Source organism: Equus caballus, chromosome 1, assembly GCF_041296265.1.
Source record: "Equus caballus isolate H_3958 breed thoroughbred chromosome 1, TB-T2T, whole genome shotgun sequence".
Classification (NCBI taxonomy): Eukaryota; Metazoa; Chordata; class Mammalia; order Perissodactyla; family Equidae; genus Equus; species Equus caballus.
Window position 1 is genome coordinate 80,631,284 of NC_091684.1, and position 16,120 is coordinate 80,647,403.

The 16,120-nt window shown below is 68.2% G+C and overlaps 4 non-coding genes across 4 annotated transcripts; all 4 read left to right on the forward strand.

Annotated features, from left to right (window-relative positions):
- The first annotated feature begins 3,261 nt into the window (after positions 1–3,261).
- LOC138919179 (5S ribosomal RNA) lies at positions 3,262–3,380 on the forward strand. The gene has a single exon (XR_011429156.1). It is a non-coding gene; the product is annotated as a 5S ribosomal RNA (ribosomal RNA).
- Positions 3,381–7,290: 3,910 nt separating this feature from the next.
- Positions 7,291–7,409, forward strand: LOC138919180 (5S ribosomal RNA). The gene has a single exon (XR_011429157.1). It is a non-coding gene; the product is annotated as a 5S ribosomal RNA (ribosomal RNA).
- A 3,907-nt stretch (positions 7,410–11,316) lies between these two features.
- LOC138919182 (5S ribosomal RNA) lies at positions 11,317–11,435 on the forward strand. Its single transcript, XR_011429159.1, has one exon. It is a non-coding gene; the product is annotated as a 5S ribosomal RNA (ribosomal RNA).
- Positions 11,436–15,343: 3,908 nt separating this feature from the next.
- Positions 15,344–15,462, forward strand: LOC138919183 (5S ribosomal RNA). The gene has a single exon (XR_011429160.1). It is a non-coding gene; the product is annotated as a 5S ribosomal RNA (ribosomal RNA).
- The last annotated feature ends 658 nt before the right edge of the window (positions 15,463–16,120 follow it).

The window sequence follows — 16,120 nt, forward strand, 5'->3', positions numbered from 1 at the left end:
CCTTGATACCGTCGTTCGCGAGAAACCCTCGTTTCCGCACCGGAGTTGGTACGGGTCCTTTTGTGTTGTCTTTCCTTAAAGACGTCCCCTTCCCCAAGTGTCTAAGTTTCAAGCGCCTCCCCCCGCTCCCCGGCTGGGATGCAACTCCGTCTCCGTCTTCGCTTTTGTCTTTTGGGGGGGGGGGGGGTCCTGCCTTCGTTTGAAAGGTCGGTGTCTGGCTCCTCGTGGATCCCTTGCATCCGTTTTGATTCTGAACAGACTGGATGGAAGGATTAGGAATCTTGCTGCGCTGGCCCAGGGTTTTGGTGTCCCCTCACTCAGGTGCCTCACTCTGTCCTGCCCCCCTCCTGGCCTCTGTCTGCCAGAGGGAGTGGACGAGTCCCCCGAGAGGACATTTCCGTCCTCAGCGGCCAGCCCTTCCTGGCTCCTTGGCTTGAGCTTTCATATCGTGCGGCTCGGGCAGCTTTGAAAGTCTGCTCTTCCCCTGCCTGTGTCCGCGCAGACTATCGCGGAAAGGGGATCCGGGAAAGCGGGAGGGGAGTTTGCTCCAGGGGAGGAGAGCGGGGATGACAGGGAGGAGGAGAGGGGAGACTTGCCTCAGATCGCACGGACTTTTACATTTTCAAGGGGGGAATTCATCAAGGTAAGCCGTCTCTTCCCCACCGCAGACAGAAAGCAATAGTTGCTCGCTGTGGAGAAGCTGGGACATGCGGGCAGAGCAGGAAGAGAGGACCTCAACCTCCATCCTCTCACCGTTCAGCAATCATCCTGGGAGCGAATATCCTCGTGTTTCCCTTTTCCCGTGGGCCCCACTTTCCCTGCCAGAGCAGACCCAGGGCACCTGTGGCCTGCTTCCTGCTTGCCCGGGATGGCGGGGTGGCGGGGCGGGGCGGGCCGCGCGTCGCTCCCTGCAGGGTAGCGCCCTGGGTGGTTCTGGTTCCGACGGCTCCCCCAATCTGACCTCCGATGAGCGTGTTCTGCTGGGAGAACTGGGGCTGTGTCTCCGTAAGTTTCCCGGAGTGCGGGCCCGGAGGCTTGGTCTCAAACGAAGGCTCGGCAGCAAGGGCCGCCGTTCCTGCGAGGGACTCGCCCTCCCTGAGCGGCAGTTGCCTCATCTGGTTGGAAAGGGGGTCCTGTTAGTGCCTCGTCGGTGGCGTTGTTGCGAGCGCGGAAGCGGGAGCACGGAGCACACCGCTCAGCACGGAGCGCGGCACTGGTTGGTGCGCGCTCATCGTCTGCCGTCCTTCCCTGTGAGCATAGTGCTTTCCGCCGACATTCGCCCGGCACCTGCGGGCCGCGTGCCTGCTTGGGGCCGGACCCAGCAGCCGAGGACGCAGGTGCCAAAATCTCTGCCTTTGGGGGAGTTCGCCGCCTCGTGCCTGGGACGGGAGGACCGACGGCAGACCAACACGTCCCGACGAGAGGCGGCGTCCCCGACGACGGGACGCGGTGCCGTGGGAAATGGAGAGCCTGGCACAGCCGAGGTCCTGGTCAGACATGCGTTGATGGCGTCGCTCTCTTTCCCCCAGCCCGCCCCCCGCCCCCCACCCCGGCCCCCCGGCCCTTTCCTCTCCCTCGCGTCCCGAGGTCCCCTTTCCAACGGGATCCAAGAACGCCCACAGGGCCCAAACTCTTGAGATGGGCAGTGCAGACATCGTGCACTGGATCCCGGGTGGACGACGGGAGAGGGCTGCGGCCCAGAACCCTGAAGCCCAGAGGTCTCGGGACGGGGATACCGGTGACGTCGGGAGGCACCAACGGGTGTTCCGACGTGCGTTTCCCTCCCCGTAATCACACCGTGGCGCTCATCCGTCCATCCTCGGCGTGCTAGCCATCTTGGTAAAACTAAGGAGACTTAACGGGTGAGCTAACCTGTGGGAGACCCTGGGTAATGTCCCTACCTGCGCTCGAGCAGACTGTGGACGCTGTGGTCGTCGGGGAGGGGGTTCTGTACGTCTGGTAGATTGCGTTGGTTTCTCGGGCGAAGTTCTCCGTGTCCTGACTTTTCTGGCTGCTCGTTCTGTCAACTCAGGAAGTCCGGGGGCGCCCCGCAGAAAGAGGAAAAGAGCCAGAACGAAGAGGCGAAGAGAGAAGGAAAGAAACACACAAACACGCACGCGCACACAAAAACGCGCACACACAGAGCGAGAGCGAGAGCGAGAGCGAGAGCGAGAGCGAGCCCGAGCCCGGCTGCCTGTCCGTGGCTCCTGGGCGTCCGGGTCGCGGGACAGGGATCCCAGGAGCGCTGCACTCCTGAGACCCTGTCTGCACGTCCCAGGGCCCCAGGGGTGATCGCCAGCCCCAGGGCCCCCGCCTCCTTGCCCGGGCCCAGCTCAAGCACCACCGCCCTCCTGTGGGGAAGCTGCCTCTTGGGCAGGGCCTCTCTGTGTCAGCGTGAGCGTCTGTGTGTCTGTCCCGGGGGGTGTCTGTCTGGGTCCGTGTCTCGGATCCTCTCAATCTCTCTGTCTCTGCCTCTGTCTCTGTCTCTGTCTCTGTGTCTCTCAGGTCGGTCAGTCAGGAGCTGTCCAGGGTGGCCGCGGGGCCTGGGGTTGAGGGCGCGGTCCGGGTCCCGTGGGCGGGGCGCGGGGCGGGGCGGGGAAGGGTGGCCCGCCCTGGTCTCCCCGCGCCCCGCCGCCCGCCCCGGAGGGCTTTCCGGTGATGCCCTCTGGTCGCGCCGGTGGCTCCAGCTGGATTTGGGCAAGTTGGGGCCGGGCCGGAGCGGCGGCCGCCGGGGGTTGTTGGGCCCGGGTTCGTTGGGAGGCGCCTCGGGCCGGAGGGGCCTCGCCGGCCCGGGGCCCCGACGCGCCGACGCGCCGACGCGCCGACGCGCCCGACGCCCCGGGCCACCTGTCCCCGAGCAGAGCAGCCGGATGTCCTGCGACCCGTCGCCGGGATGCGGGCGGACAGGAGGCCTGGAGCGTCCGGGGCCGGCTTGGGAGAGCGCCTAGACTTGCGCCCCGCCCGCCCACAGTCCCCGGGGTGCCCGAGGCCTCCCGCGCCCTGGGCGGGCGGCAGGGCAGGGCAGGGCAGGGCAGGGCAGGGTTTGGCTGGCCGCGGCGGCGGCGGCGGCGGCGGCGGGAGGCAGTGGCAGGCAGGCGGCAGGCGGCGGAGCGCGGGGCGCAGGGGACGCGGGCGGCCGGTGCGCGTCACAGGGGCTCGGGCGCGCGCGTCACAGACGCCAGGCGACGGCGCGTCACAGGGGCCAGGCGACAGCGCGCGCGCGCGCGAGGCTTCTTAGGGGCGCCGGCGGCAGCCGCCAGCGTCTACGGCCATACCACCCTGAACGCGCCCGATCTCGTCTGATCTCGGAAGCTAAGCAGGGTCGGGCCTGGTTAGGACTTGGATGGGAGACCGCCTGGGAATACCGGGTGCTGTAGGCTTTTGCCTCCCGCCGCCTCCCTCTCCTTTTGCGCCCCCCCCCCCGCCCCCCGGCCCCAGCGCCGCTCCCTCCACGCTCCTCCCGCCCCTCCTCCCTCCTCACCGGTCGCCCCATCGCCCCGCCACGCCCCCACCGCTGTCCAGCCGCGCGAGTGCCCCGCGGCCGCGGCCACCGCCGCCGCCGCCGCCGCCGCCGCCCAGCCCTTCCACCTCGCGGCCCCACGGGAACCCAGGGCCAACCGGGGCCGGCCCCGCGTGGCCGTGCCCCCGACGCCGCCCTCGTCCGGCGGGCTCCCTCTGTCCTCGGCGGCCTCTTCCCACCCGCCAGGCTCCTGAGAGACCCTAGCGGTCCACTCGGCCGGCGCGGCACCCAAGCAGTTGGTCGAGTCGTGGTGTGCGATGGAACGGATCCCGCTCCGGGCTGCGGAGGCCCGGACAGCTTCAGCAAGCTGCCAGCAGCCCCTCCGTCTTCCAGAGCCCATCTAGGAAAGACCCCGGGTCAGGCCTCTCCAAACAGCACCTACAGAAGGACGGGGCCCACTGGGCTCGAGAGGAGCCTTCCGGGCCTGGCCATCCATCCCAAGCGGGACGGCTTCTGGATTTTCTGATGCCTGCGCCGTGTGTCAGCTTCTCCAAGTCGGTACCTGGCTGTCCTTGATACCGTCGTTCGCGAGAAACCCTCGTTTCCGCACCGGAGTTGGTACGGGTCCTTTTGTGTTGTCTTTCCTTAAAGACGTCCCCTTCCCCAAGTGTCTAAGTTTCAAGCGCCTCCCCCCGCTCCCCGGCTGGGATGCAACTCCGTCTCCGTCTTCGCTTTTGTCTTTTGGGGGGGGGGGGGTCCTGCCTTCGTTTGAAAGGTCGGTGTCTGGCTCCTCGTGGATCCCTTGCATCCGTTTTGATTCTGAACAGACTGGATGGAAGGATTAGGAATCTTGCTGCGCTGGCCCAGGGTTTTGGTGTCCCCTCACTCAGGTGCCTCACTCTGTCCTGCCCCCCTCCTGGCCTCTGTCTGCCAGAGGGAGTGGACGAGTCCCCCGAGAGGACATTTCCGTCCTCAGCGGCCAGCCCTTCCTGGCTCCTTGGCTTGAGCTTTCATATCGTGCGGCTCGGGCAGCTTTGAAAGTCTGCTCTTCCCCTGCCTGTGTCCGCGCAGACTATCGCGGAAAGGGGATCCGGGAAAGCGGGAGGGGAGTTTGCTCCAGGGGAGGAGAGCGGGGATGACAGGGAGGAGGAGAGGGGAGACTTGCCTCAGATCGCACGGACTTTTACATTTTCAAGGGGGGAATTCATCCAGGTAAGCCGTCTCTTCCCCACCGCAGACAGAAAGCAATAGTTGCTCGCTGTGGAGAAGCTGGGACATGCGGGCAGAGCAGGAAGAGAGGACCTCAACCTCCATCCTCTCACCGTTCAGCAATCATCCTGGGAGCGAATATCCTCGTGTTTCCCTTTTCCCGTGGGCCCCACTTTCCCTGCCAGAGCAGACCCAGGGCACCTGTGGCCTGCTTCCTGCTTGCCCGGGATGGCGGGGTGGCGGGGCGGGGCGGGCCGCGCGTCGCTCCCTGCAGGGTAGCGCCCTGGGTGGTTCTGGTTCCGACGGCTCCCCCAATCTGACCTCCGATGAGCGTGTTCTGCTGGGAGAACTGGGGCTGTGTCTCCGTAAGTTTCCCGGAGTGCGGGCCCGGAGGCTTGGTCTCAAACGAAGGCTCGGCAGCAAGGGCCGCCGTTCCTGCGAGGGACTCGCCCTCCCTGAGCGGCAGTTGCCTCATCTGGTTGGAAAGGGGGTCCTGTTAGTGCCTCGTCGGTGGCGTTGTTGCGAGCGCGGAAGCGGGAGCACGGAGCACACCGCTCAGCACGGAGCGCGGCACTGGTTGGTGCGCGCTCATCGTCTGCCGTCCTTCCCTGTGAGCATAGTGCTTTCCGCCGACATTCGCCCGGCACCTGCGGGCCGCGTGCCTGCTTGGGGCCGGACCCAGCAGCCGAGGACGCAGGTGCCAAAATCTCTGCCTTTGGGGGAGTTCGCCGCCTCGTGCCTGGGACGGGAGGACCGACGGCAGACCAACACGTCCCGACGAGAGGCGGCGTCCCCGACGACGGGACGCGGTGCCGTGGGAAATGGAGAGCCTGGCACAGCCGAGGTCCTGGTCAGACATGCGTTGATGGCGTCGCTCTCTTTCCCCCAGCCCGCCCCCCGCCCCCCACCCCGGCCCCCCGGCCCTTTCCTCTCCCTCGCGTCCCGAGGTCCCCTTTCCAACGGGATCCAAGAACGCCCACAGGGCCCAAACTCTTGAGATGGGCAGTGCAGACATCGTGCACTGGATCCCGGGTGGACGACGGGAGAGGGCTGCGGCCCAGAACCCTGAAGCCCAGAGGTCTCGGGACGGGGATACCGGTGACGTCGGGAGGCACCAACGGGTGTTCGGACGTGCGTTTCCCTCCCCGTAATCACACCGTGGCGCTCATCCGTCCATCCTCGGCGTGCTAGCCATCTTGGTAAAACTAAGGAGACTTAACGGGTGAGCTAACCTGTGGGAGACCCTGGGTAATGTCCCTACCTGCGCTCGAGCAGACTGTGGACGCTGTGGTCGTCGGGGAGGGGGTTCTGTACGTCTGGTAGATTGCGTTGGTTTCTCGGGCGAAGTTCTCCGTGTCCTGACTTTTCTGGCTGCTCGTTCTGTCAACTCAGGAAGTCCGGGGGCGCCCCGCAGAAAGAGGAAAAGAGCCAGAACGAAGAGGCGAAGAGAGAAGGAAAGAAACACACAAACACGCACGCGCACACAAAAACGCGCACACACAGAGCGAGAGCGAGAGCGAGAGCGAGAGCGAGAGCGAGCCCGAGCCCGGCTGCCTGTCCGTGGCTCCTGGGCGTCCGGGTCGCGGGACAGGGATCCCAGGAGCGCTGCACTCCTGAGACCCTGTCTGCACGTCCCAGGGCCCCAGGGGTGATCGCCAGCCCCAGGGCCCCCGCCTCCTTGCCCGGGCCCAGCTCAAGCACCACCGCCCTCCTGTGGGGAAGCTGCCTCTTGGGCAGGGCCTCTCTGTGTCAGCGTGAGCGTCTGTGTGTCTGTCCCGGGGGGTGTCTGTCTGGGTCCGTGTCTCGGATCCTCTCAATCTCTCTGTCTCTGCCTCTGTCTCTGTCTCTGTCTCTGTGTCTCTCAGGTCGGTCAGTCAGGAGCTGTCCAGGGTGGCCGCGGGGCCTGGGGTTGAGGGCGCGGTCCGGGTCCCGTGGGCGGGGCGCGGGGCGGGGCGGGGAAGGGTGGCCCGCCCTGGTCTCCCCGCGCCCCGCCGCCCGCCCCGGAGGGCTTTCCGGTGATGCCCTCTGGTCGCGCCGGTGGCTCCAGCTGGATTTGGGCAAGTTGGGGCCGGGCCGGAGCGGCGGCCGCCGGGGGTTGTTGGGCCCGGGTTCGTTGGGAGGCGCCTCGGGCCGGAGGGGCCTCGCCGGCCCGGGGCCCCGACGCGCTGACGCGCCGACGCGCCGACGCGCCCGACGCCCCGGGCCACCTGTCCCCGAGCAGAGCAGCCGGATGTCCTGCGACCCGTCGCCGGGATGCGGGCGGACAGGAGGCCTGGAGCGTCCGGGGCCGGCTTGGGAGAGCGCCTAGACTTGCGCCCCGCCCGCCCACAGTCCCCGGGGTGCCCGAGGCCTCCCGCGCCCTGGGCGGGCGGCAGGGCAGGGCAGGGCAGGGCAGGGCAGGGTTTGGCTGGCCGCGGCGGCGGCGGCGGCGGCGGCGGGAGGCAGTGGCAGGCAGGCGGCAGGCGGCGGAGCGCGGGGCGCAGGGGACGCGGGCGGCCGGTGCGCGTCACAGGGGCTCGGGCGCGCGCGTCACAGACGCCAGGCGACGGCGCGTCACAGGGGCCAGGCGACAGCGCGCGCGCGCGCGAGGCTTCTTAGGGGCGCCGGCGGCAGCCGCCAGCGTCTACGGCCATACCACCCTGAACGCGCCCGATCTCGTCTGATCTCGGAAGCTAAGCAGGGTCGGGCCTGGTTAGGACTTGGATGGGAGACCGCCTGGGAATACCGGGTGCTGTAGGCTTTTGCCTCCCGCCGCCTCCCTCTCCTTTTGCGCCCCCCCCCCCGCCCCCCGGCCCCAGCGCCGCTCCCTCCACGCTCCTCCCGCCCCTCCTCCCTCCTCACCGGTCGCCCCATCGCCCCGCCACGCCCCCACCGCTGTCCAGCCGCGCGAGTGCCCCGCGGCCGCGGCCACCGCCGCCGCCGCCGCCGCCGCCGCCCAGCCCTTCCACCTCGCGGCCCCACGGGAACCCAGGGCCAACCGGGGCCGGCCCCGCGTGGCCGTGCCCCCGACGCCGCCCTCGTCCGGCGGGCTCCCTCTGTCCTCGGCGGCCTCTTCCCACCCGCCAGGCTCCTGAGAGACCCTAGCGGTCCACTCGGCCGGCGCGGCACCCAAGCAGTTGGTCGAGTCGTGGTGTGCGATGGAACGGATCCCGCTCCGGGCTGCGGAGGCCCGGACAGCTTCAGCAAGCTGCCAGCAGCCCCTCCGTCTTCCAGAGCCCATCTAGGAAAGACCCCGGGTCAGGCCTCTCCAAACAGCACCTACAGAAGGACGGGGCCCACTGGGCTCGAGAGGAGCCTTCCGGGCCTGGCCATCCATCCCAAGCGGGACGGCTTCTGGATTTTCTGATGCCTGCGCCGTGTGTCAGCTTCTCCAAGTCGGTACCTGGCTGTCCTTGATACCGTCGTTCGCGAGAAACCCTCGTTTCCGCACCGGAGTTGGTACGGGTCCTTTTGTGTTGTCTTTCCTTAAAGACGTCCCCTTCCCCAAGTGTCTAAGTTTCAAGCGCCTCCCCCCGCTCCCCGGCTGGGATGCAACTCCGTCTCCGTCTTCGCTTTTGTCTTTTGGGGGGGGGGGGGTCCTGCCTTCGTTTGAAAGGTCGGTGTCTGGCTCCTCGTGGATCCCTTGCATCCGTTTTGATTCTGAACAGACTGGATGGAAGGATTAGGAATCTTGCTGCGCTGGCCCAGGGTTTTGGTGTCCCCTCACTCAGGTGCCTCACTCTGTCCTGCCCCCCTCCTGGCCTCTGTCTGCCAGAGGGAGTGGACGAGTCCCCCGAGAGGACATTTCCGTCCTCAGCGGCCAGCCCTTCCTGGCTCCTTGGCTTGAGCTTTCATATCGTGCGGCTCGGGCAGCTTTGAAAGTCTGCTCTTCCCCTGCCTGTGTCCGCGCAGACTATCGCGGAAAGGGGATCCGGGAAAGCGGGAGGGGAGTTTGCTCCAGGGGAGGAGAGCGGGGATGACAGGGAGGAGGAGAGGGGAGACTTGCCTCAGATCGCACGGACTTTTACATTTTCAAGGGGGGAATTCATCAAGGTAAGCCGTCTCTTCCCCACCGCAGACAGAAAGCAATAGTTGCTCACTGTGGAGAAGCTGGGACATGCGGGCAGAGCAGGAAGAGAGGACCTCAACCTCCATCCTCTCACCGTTCAGCAATCATCCTGGGAGCGAATATCCTCGTGTTTCCCTTTTCCCGTGGGCCCCACTTTCCCTGCCAGAGCAGACCCAGGGCACCTGTGGCCTGCTTCCTGCTTGCCCGGGATGGCGGGGTGGCGGGGCGGGGCGGGCCGCGCGTCGCTCCCTGCAGGGTAGCGCCCTGGGTGGTTCTGGTTCCGACGGCTCCCCCAATCTGACCTCCGATGAGCGTGTTCTGCTGGGAGAACTGGGGCTGTGTCTCCGTAAGTTTCCCGGAGTGCGGGCCCGGAGGCTTGGTCTCAAACGAAGGCTCGGCAGCAAGGGCCGCCGTTCCTGCGAGGGACTCGCCCTCCCTGAGCGGCAGTTGCCTCATCTGGTTGGAAAGGGGGTCCTGTTAGTGCCTCGTCGGTGGCGTTGTTGCGAGCGCGGAAGCGGGAGCACGGAGCACACCGCTCAGCACGGAGCGCGGCACTGGTTGGTGCGCGCTCATCGTCTGCCGTCCTTCCCTGTGAGCATAGTGCTTTCCGCCGACATTCGCCCGGCACCTGCGGGCCGCGTGCCTGCTTGGGGCCGGACCCAGCAGCCGAGGACGCAGGTGCCAAAATCTCTGCCTTTGGGGGAGTTCGCCGCCTCGTGCCTGGGACGGGAGGACCGACGGCAGACCAACACGTCCCGACGAGAGGCGGCGTCCCCGACGACGGGACGCGGTGCCGTGGGAAATGGAGAGCCTGGCACAGCCGAGGTCCTGGTCAGACATGCGTTGATGGCGTCGCTCTCTTTCCCCCAGCCCGCCCCCCGCCCCCCACCCCGGCCCCCCGGCCCTTTCCTCTCCCTCGCGTCCCGAGGTCCCCTTTCCAACGGGATCCAAGAACGCCCACAGGGCCCAAACTCTTGAGATGGGCAGTGCAGACATCGTGCACTGGATCCCGGGTGGACGACGGGAGAGGGCTGCGGCCCAGAACCCTGAAGCCCAGAGGTCTCGGGACGGGGATACCGGTGACGTCGGGAGGCACCAACGGGTGTTCCGACGTGCGTTTCCCTCCCCGTAATCACACCGTGGCGCTCATCCGTCCATCCTCGGCGTGCTAGCCATCTTGGTAAAACTAAGGAGACTTAACGGGTGAGCTAACCTGTGGGAGACCCTGGGTAATGTCCCTACCTGCGCTCGAGCAGACTGTGGACGCTGTGGTCGTCGGGGAGGGGGTTCTGTACGTCTGGTAGATTGCGTTGGTTTCTCGGGCGAAGTTCTCCGTGTCCTGACTTTTCTGGCTGCTCGTTCTGTCAACTCAGGAAGTCCGGGGGCGCCCCGCAGAAAGAGGAAAAGAGCCAGAACGAAGAGGCGAAGAGAGAAGGAAAGAAACACACAAACACGCACGCGCACACAAAAACGCGCACACACAGAGCGAGAGCGAGAGCGAGAGCGAGAGCGAGAGCGAGCCCGAGCCCGGCTGCCTGTCCGTGGCTCCTGGGCGTCCGGGTCGCGGGACAGGGATCCCAGGAGCGCTGCACTCCTGAGACCCTGTCTGCACGTCCCAGGGCCCCAGGGGTGATCGCCAGCCCCAGGGCCCCCGCCTCCTTGCCCGGGCCCAGCTCAAGCACCACCGCCCTCCTGTGGGGAAGCTGCCTCTTGGGCAGGGCCTCTCTGTGTCAGCGTGAGCGTCTGTGTGTCTGTCCCGGGGGGTGTCTGTCTGGGTCCGTGTCTCGGATCCTCTCAATCTCTCTGTCTCTGCCTCTGTCTCTGTCTCTGTCTCTGTGTCTCTCAGGTCGGTCAGTCAGGAGCTGTCCAGGGTGGCCGCGGGGCCTGGGGTTGAGGGCGCGGTCCGGGTCCCGTGGGCGGGGCGCGGGGCGGGGCGGGGAAGGGTGGCCCGCCCTGGTCTCCCCGCGCCCCGCCGCCCGCCCCGGAGGGCTTTCCGGTGATGCCCTCTGGTCGCGCCGGTGGCTCCAGCTGGATTTGGGCAAGTTGGGGCCGGGCCGGAGCGGCGGCCGCCGGGGGTTGTTGGGCCCGGGTTCGTTGGGAGGCGCCTCGGGCCGGAGGGGCCTCGCGGGCCCGGGGCCCCGACGCGCCGACGCGCCGACGCGCCGACGCGCCCGACGCCCCGGGCCACCTGTCCCCGAGCAGAGCAGCCGGATGTCCTGCGACCCGTCGCCGGGATGCGGGCGGACAGGAGGCCTGGAGCGTCCGGGGCCGGCTTGGGAGAGCGCCTAGACTTGCGCCCCGCCCGCCCACAGTCCCCGGGGTGCCCGAGGCCTCCCGCGCCCTGGGCGGGCGGCAGGGCAGGGCAGGGCAGGGCAGGGCAGGGTTTGGCTGGCCGCGGCGGCGGCGGCGGCGGCGGGAGGCAGTGGCAGGCAGGCGGCAGGCGGCGGAGCGCGGGGCGCAGGGGACGCGGGCGGCCGGTGCGCGTCACAGGGGCTCGGGCGCGCGCGTCACAGACGCCAGGCGACGGCGCGTCACAGGGGCCAGGCGACAGCGCGCGCGCGCGCGAGGCTTCTTAGGGGCGCCGGCGGCAGCCGCCAGCGTCTACGGCCATACCACCCTGAACGCGCCCGATCTCGTCTGATCTCGGAAGCTAAGCAGGGTCGGGCCTGGTTAGGACTTGGATGGGAGACCGCCTGGGAATACCGGGTGCTGTAGGCTTTTGCCTCCCGCCGCCTCCCTCTCCTTTTGCGCCCCCCCCCGCCCCCCGGCCCCAGCGCCGCTCCCTCCACGCTCCTCCCGCCCCTCCTCCCTCCTCACCGGTCGCCCCATCGCCCCGCCACGCCCCCACCGCTGTCCAGCCGCGCGAGTGCCCCGCGGCCGCGGCCACCGCCGCCGCCGCCGCCGCCGCCGCCCAGCCCTTCCACCTCGCGGCCCCACGGGAACCCAGGGCCAACCGGGGCCGGCCCCGCGTGGCCGTGCCCCCGACGCCGCCCTCGTCCGGCGGGCTCCCTCTGTCCTCGGCGGCCTCTTCCCACCCGCCAGGCTCCTGAGAGACCCTAGCGGTCCACTCGGCCGGCGCGGCACCCAAGCAGTTGGTCGAGTCGTGGTGTGCGATGGAACGGATCCCGCTCCGGGCTGCGGAGGCCCGGACAGCTTCAGCAAGCTGCCAGCAGCCCCTCCGTCTTCCAGAGCCCATCTAGGAAAGACCCCGGGTCAGGCCTCTCCAAACAGCACCTACAGAAGGACGGGGCCCACTGGGCTCGAGAGGAGCCTTCCGGGCCTGGCCATCCATCCCAAGCGGGACGGCTTCTGGATTTTCTGATGCCTGCGCCGTGTGTCAGCTTCTCCAAGTCGGTACCTGGCTGTCCTTGATACCGTCGTTCGCGAGAAACCCTCGTTTCCGCACCGGAGTTGGTACGGGTCCTTTTGTGTTGTCTTTCCTTAAAGACGTCCCCTTCCCCAAGTGTCTAAGTTTCAAGCGCCTCCCCCCGCTCCCCGGCTGGGATGCAACTCCGTCTCCGTCTTCGCTTTTGTCTTTTGGGGGGGGGGTGGTCCTGCCTTCGTTTGAAAGGTCGGTGTCTGGCTCCTCGTGGATCCCTTGCATCCGTTTTGATTCTGAACAGACTGGATGGAAGGATTAGGAATCTTGCTGCGCTGGCCCAGGGTTTTGGTGTCCCCTCACTCAGGTGCCTCACTCTGTCCTGCCCCCCTCCTGGCCTCTGTCTGCCAGAGGGAGTGGACGAGTCCCCCGAGAGGACATTTCCGTCCTCAGCGGCCAGCCCTTCCTGGCTCCTTGGCTTGAGCTTTCATATCGTGCGGCTCGGGCAGCTTTGAAAGTCTGCTCTTCCCCTGCCTGTGTCCGCGCAGACTATCGCGGAAAGGGGATCCGGGAAAGCGGGAGGGGAGTTTGCTCCAGGGGAGGAGAGCGGGGATGACAGGGAGGAGGAGAGGGGAGACTTGCCTCAGATCGCACGGACTTTTACATTTTCAAGGGGGGAATTCATCAAGGTAAGCCGTCTCTTCCCCACCGCAGACAGAAAGCAATAGTTGCTCGCTGTGGAGAAGCTGGGACATGCGGGCAGAGCAGGAAGAGAGGACCTCAACCTCCATCCTCTCACCGTTCAGCAATCATCCTGGGAGCGAATATCCTCGTGTTTCCCTTTTCCCGTGGGCCCCACTTTCCCTGCCAGAGCAGACCCAGGGCACCTGTGGCCTGCTTCCTGCTTGCCCGGGATGGCGGGGTGGCGGGGCGGGGCGGGCCGCGCGTCGCTCCCTGCAGGGTAGCGCCCTGGGTGGTTCTGGTTCCGACGGCTCCCCCAATCTGACCTCCGATGAGCGTGTTCTGCTGGGAGAACTGGGGCTGTGTCTCCGTAAGTTTCCCGGAGTGCGGGCCCGGAGGCTTGGTCTCAAACGAAGGCTCGGCAGCAAGGGCCGCCGTTCCTGCGAGGGACTCGCCCTCCCTGAGCGGCAGTTGCCTCATCTGGTTGGAAAGGGGGTCCTGTTAGTGCCTCGTCGGTGGCGTTGTTGCGAGCGCGGAAGCGGGAGCACGGAGCACACCGCTCAGCACGGAGCGCGGCACTGGTTGGTGCGCGCTCATCGTCTGCCGTCCTTCCCTGTGAGCATAGTGCTTTCCGCCGACATTCGCCCGGCACCTGCGGGCCGCGTGCCTGCTTGGGGCCGGACCCAGCAGCCGAGGACGCAGGTGCCAAAATCTCTGCCTTTGGGGGAGTTCGCCGCCTCGTGCCTGGGACGGGAGGACCGACGGCAGACCAACACGTCCCGACGAGAGGCGGCGTCCCCGACGACGGGACGCGGTGCCGTGGGAAATGGAGAGCCTGGCACAGCCGAGGTCCTGGTCAGACATGCGTTGATGGCGTCGCTCTCTTTCCCCCAGCCCGCCCCCCGCCCCCCACCCCGGCCCCCCGGCCCTTTCCTCTCCCTCGCGTCCCGAGGTCCCCTTTCCAACGGGATCCAAGAACGCCCACAGGGCCCAAACTCTTGAGATGGGCAGTGCAGACATCGTGCACTGGATCCCGGGTGGACGACGGGAGAGGGCTGCGGCCCAGAACCCTGAAGCCCAGAGGTCTCGGGACGGGGATACCGGTGACGTCGGGAGGCACCAACGGGTGTTCCGACGTGCGTTTCCCTCCCCGTAATCACACCGTGGCGCTCATCCGTCCATCCTCGGCGTGCTAGCCATCTTGGTAAAACTAAGGAGACTTAACGGGTGAGCTAACCTGTGGGAGACCCTGGGTAATGTCCCTACCTGCGCTCGAGCAGACTGTGGACGCTGTGGTCGTCGGGGAGGGGGTTCTGTACGTCTGGTAGATTGCGTTGGTTTCTCGGGCGAAGTTCTCCGTGTCCTGACTTTTCTGGCTGCTCGTTCTGTCAACTCAGGAAGTCCGGGGGCGCCCCGCAGAAAGAGGAAAAGAGCCAGAACGAAGAGGCGAAGAGAGAAGGAAAGAAACACACAAACACGCACGCGCACACAAAAACGCGCACACACAGAGCGAGAGCGAGAGCGAGAGCGAGAGCGAGAGCGAGCCCGAGCCCGGCTGCCTGTCCGTGGCTCCTGGGCGTCCGGGTCGCGGGACAGGGATCCCAGGAGCGCTGCACTCCTGAGACCCTGTCTGCACGTCCCAGGGCCCCAGGGGTGATCGCCAGCCCCAGGGCCCCCGCCTCCTTGCCCGGGCCCAGCTCAAGCACCACCGCCCTCCTGTGGGGAAGCTGCCTCTTGGGCAGGGCCTCTCTGTGTCAGCGTGAGCGTCTGTGTGTCTGTCCCGGGGGGTGTCTGTCTGGGTCCGTGTCTCGGATCCTCTCAATCTCTCTGTCTCTGCCTCTGTCTCTGTCTCTGTCTCTGTGTCTCTCAGGTCGGTCAGTCAGGAGCTGTCCAGGGTGGCCGCGGGGCCTGGGGTTGAGGGCGCGGTCCGGGTCCCGTGGGCGGGGCGCGGGGCGGGGCGGGGAAGGGTGGCCCGCCCTGGTCTCCCCGCGCCCCGCCGCCCGCCCCGGAGGGCTTTCCGGTGATGCCCTCTGGTCGCGCCGGTGGCTCCAGCTGGATTTGGGCAAGTTGGGGCCGGGCCGGAGCGGCGGCCGCCGGGGGTTGTTGGGCCCGGGTTCGTTGGGAGGCGCCTCGGGCCGGAGGGGCCTCGCCGGCCCGGGGCCCCGACGCGCTGACGCGCCGACGCGCCGACGCGCCCGACGCCCCGGGCCACCTGTCCCCGAGCAGAGCAGCCGGATGTCCTGCGACCCGTCGCCGGGATGCGGGCGGACAGGAGGCCTGGAGCGTCCGGGGCCGGCTTGGGAGAGCGCCTAGACTTGCGCCCCGCCCGCCCACAGTCCCCGGGGTGCCCGAGGCCTCCCGCGCCCTGGGCGGGCGGCAGGGCAGGGCAGGGCAGGGCAGGGCAGGGTTTGGCTGGCCGCGGCGGCGGCGGCGGCGGCGGCGGGAGGCAGTGGCAGGCAGGCGGCAGGCGGCGGAGCGCGGGGCGCAGGGGACGCGGGCGGCCGGTGCGCGTCACAGGGGCTCGGGCGCGCGCGTCACAGACGCCAGGCGACGGCGCGTCACAGGGGCCAGGCGACAGCGCGCGCGCGCGCGAGGCTTCTTAGGGGCGCCGGCGGCAGCCGCCAGCGTCTACGGCCATACCACCCTGAACGCGCCCGATCTCGTCTGATCTCGGAAGCTAAGCAGGGTCGGGCCTGGTTAGGACTTGGATGGGAGACCGCCTGGGAATACCGGGTGCTGTAGGCTTTTGCCTCCCGCCGCCTCCCTCTCCTTTTGCGCCCCCCCCCCCGCCCCCCGGCCCCAGCGCCGCTCCCTCCACGCTCCTCCCGCCCCTCCTCCCTCCTCACCGGTCGCCCCATCGCCCCGCCACGCCCCCACCGCTGTCCAGCCGCGCGAGTGCCCCGCGGCCGCGGCCACCGCCGCCGCCGCCGCCGCCGCCGCCCAGCCCTTCCACCTCGCGGCCCCACGGGAACCCAGGGCCAACCGGGGCCGGCCCCGCGTGGCCGTGCCCCCGACGCCGCCCTCGTCCGGCGGGCTCCCTCTGTCCTCGGCGGCCTCTTCCCACCCGCCAGGCTCCTGAGAGACCCTAGCGGTCCACTCGGCCGGCGCGGCACCCAAGCAGTTGGTCGAGTCGTGGTGTGCGATGGAACGGATCCCGCTCCGGGCTGCGGAGGCCCGGACAGCTTCAGCAAGCTGCCAGCAGCCCCTCCGTCTTCCAGAGCCCATCTAGGAAAGACCCCGGGTCAGGCCTCTCCAAACAGCACCTACAGAAGGACGGGGCCCACTGGGCTCGAGAGGAGCCTTCCGGGCCTGGCCATCCATCCCAAGCGGGACGGCTTCTGGATTTTCTGATGCCTGCGCCGTGTGTCAGCTTCTCCAAGTCGGTACCTGGCTGTCCTTGATA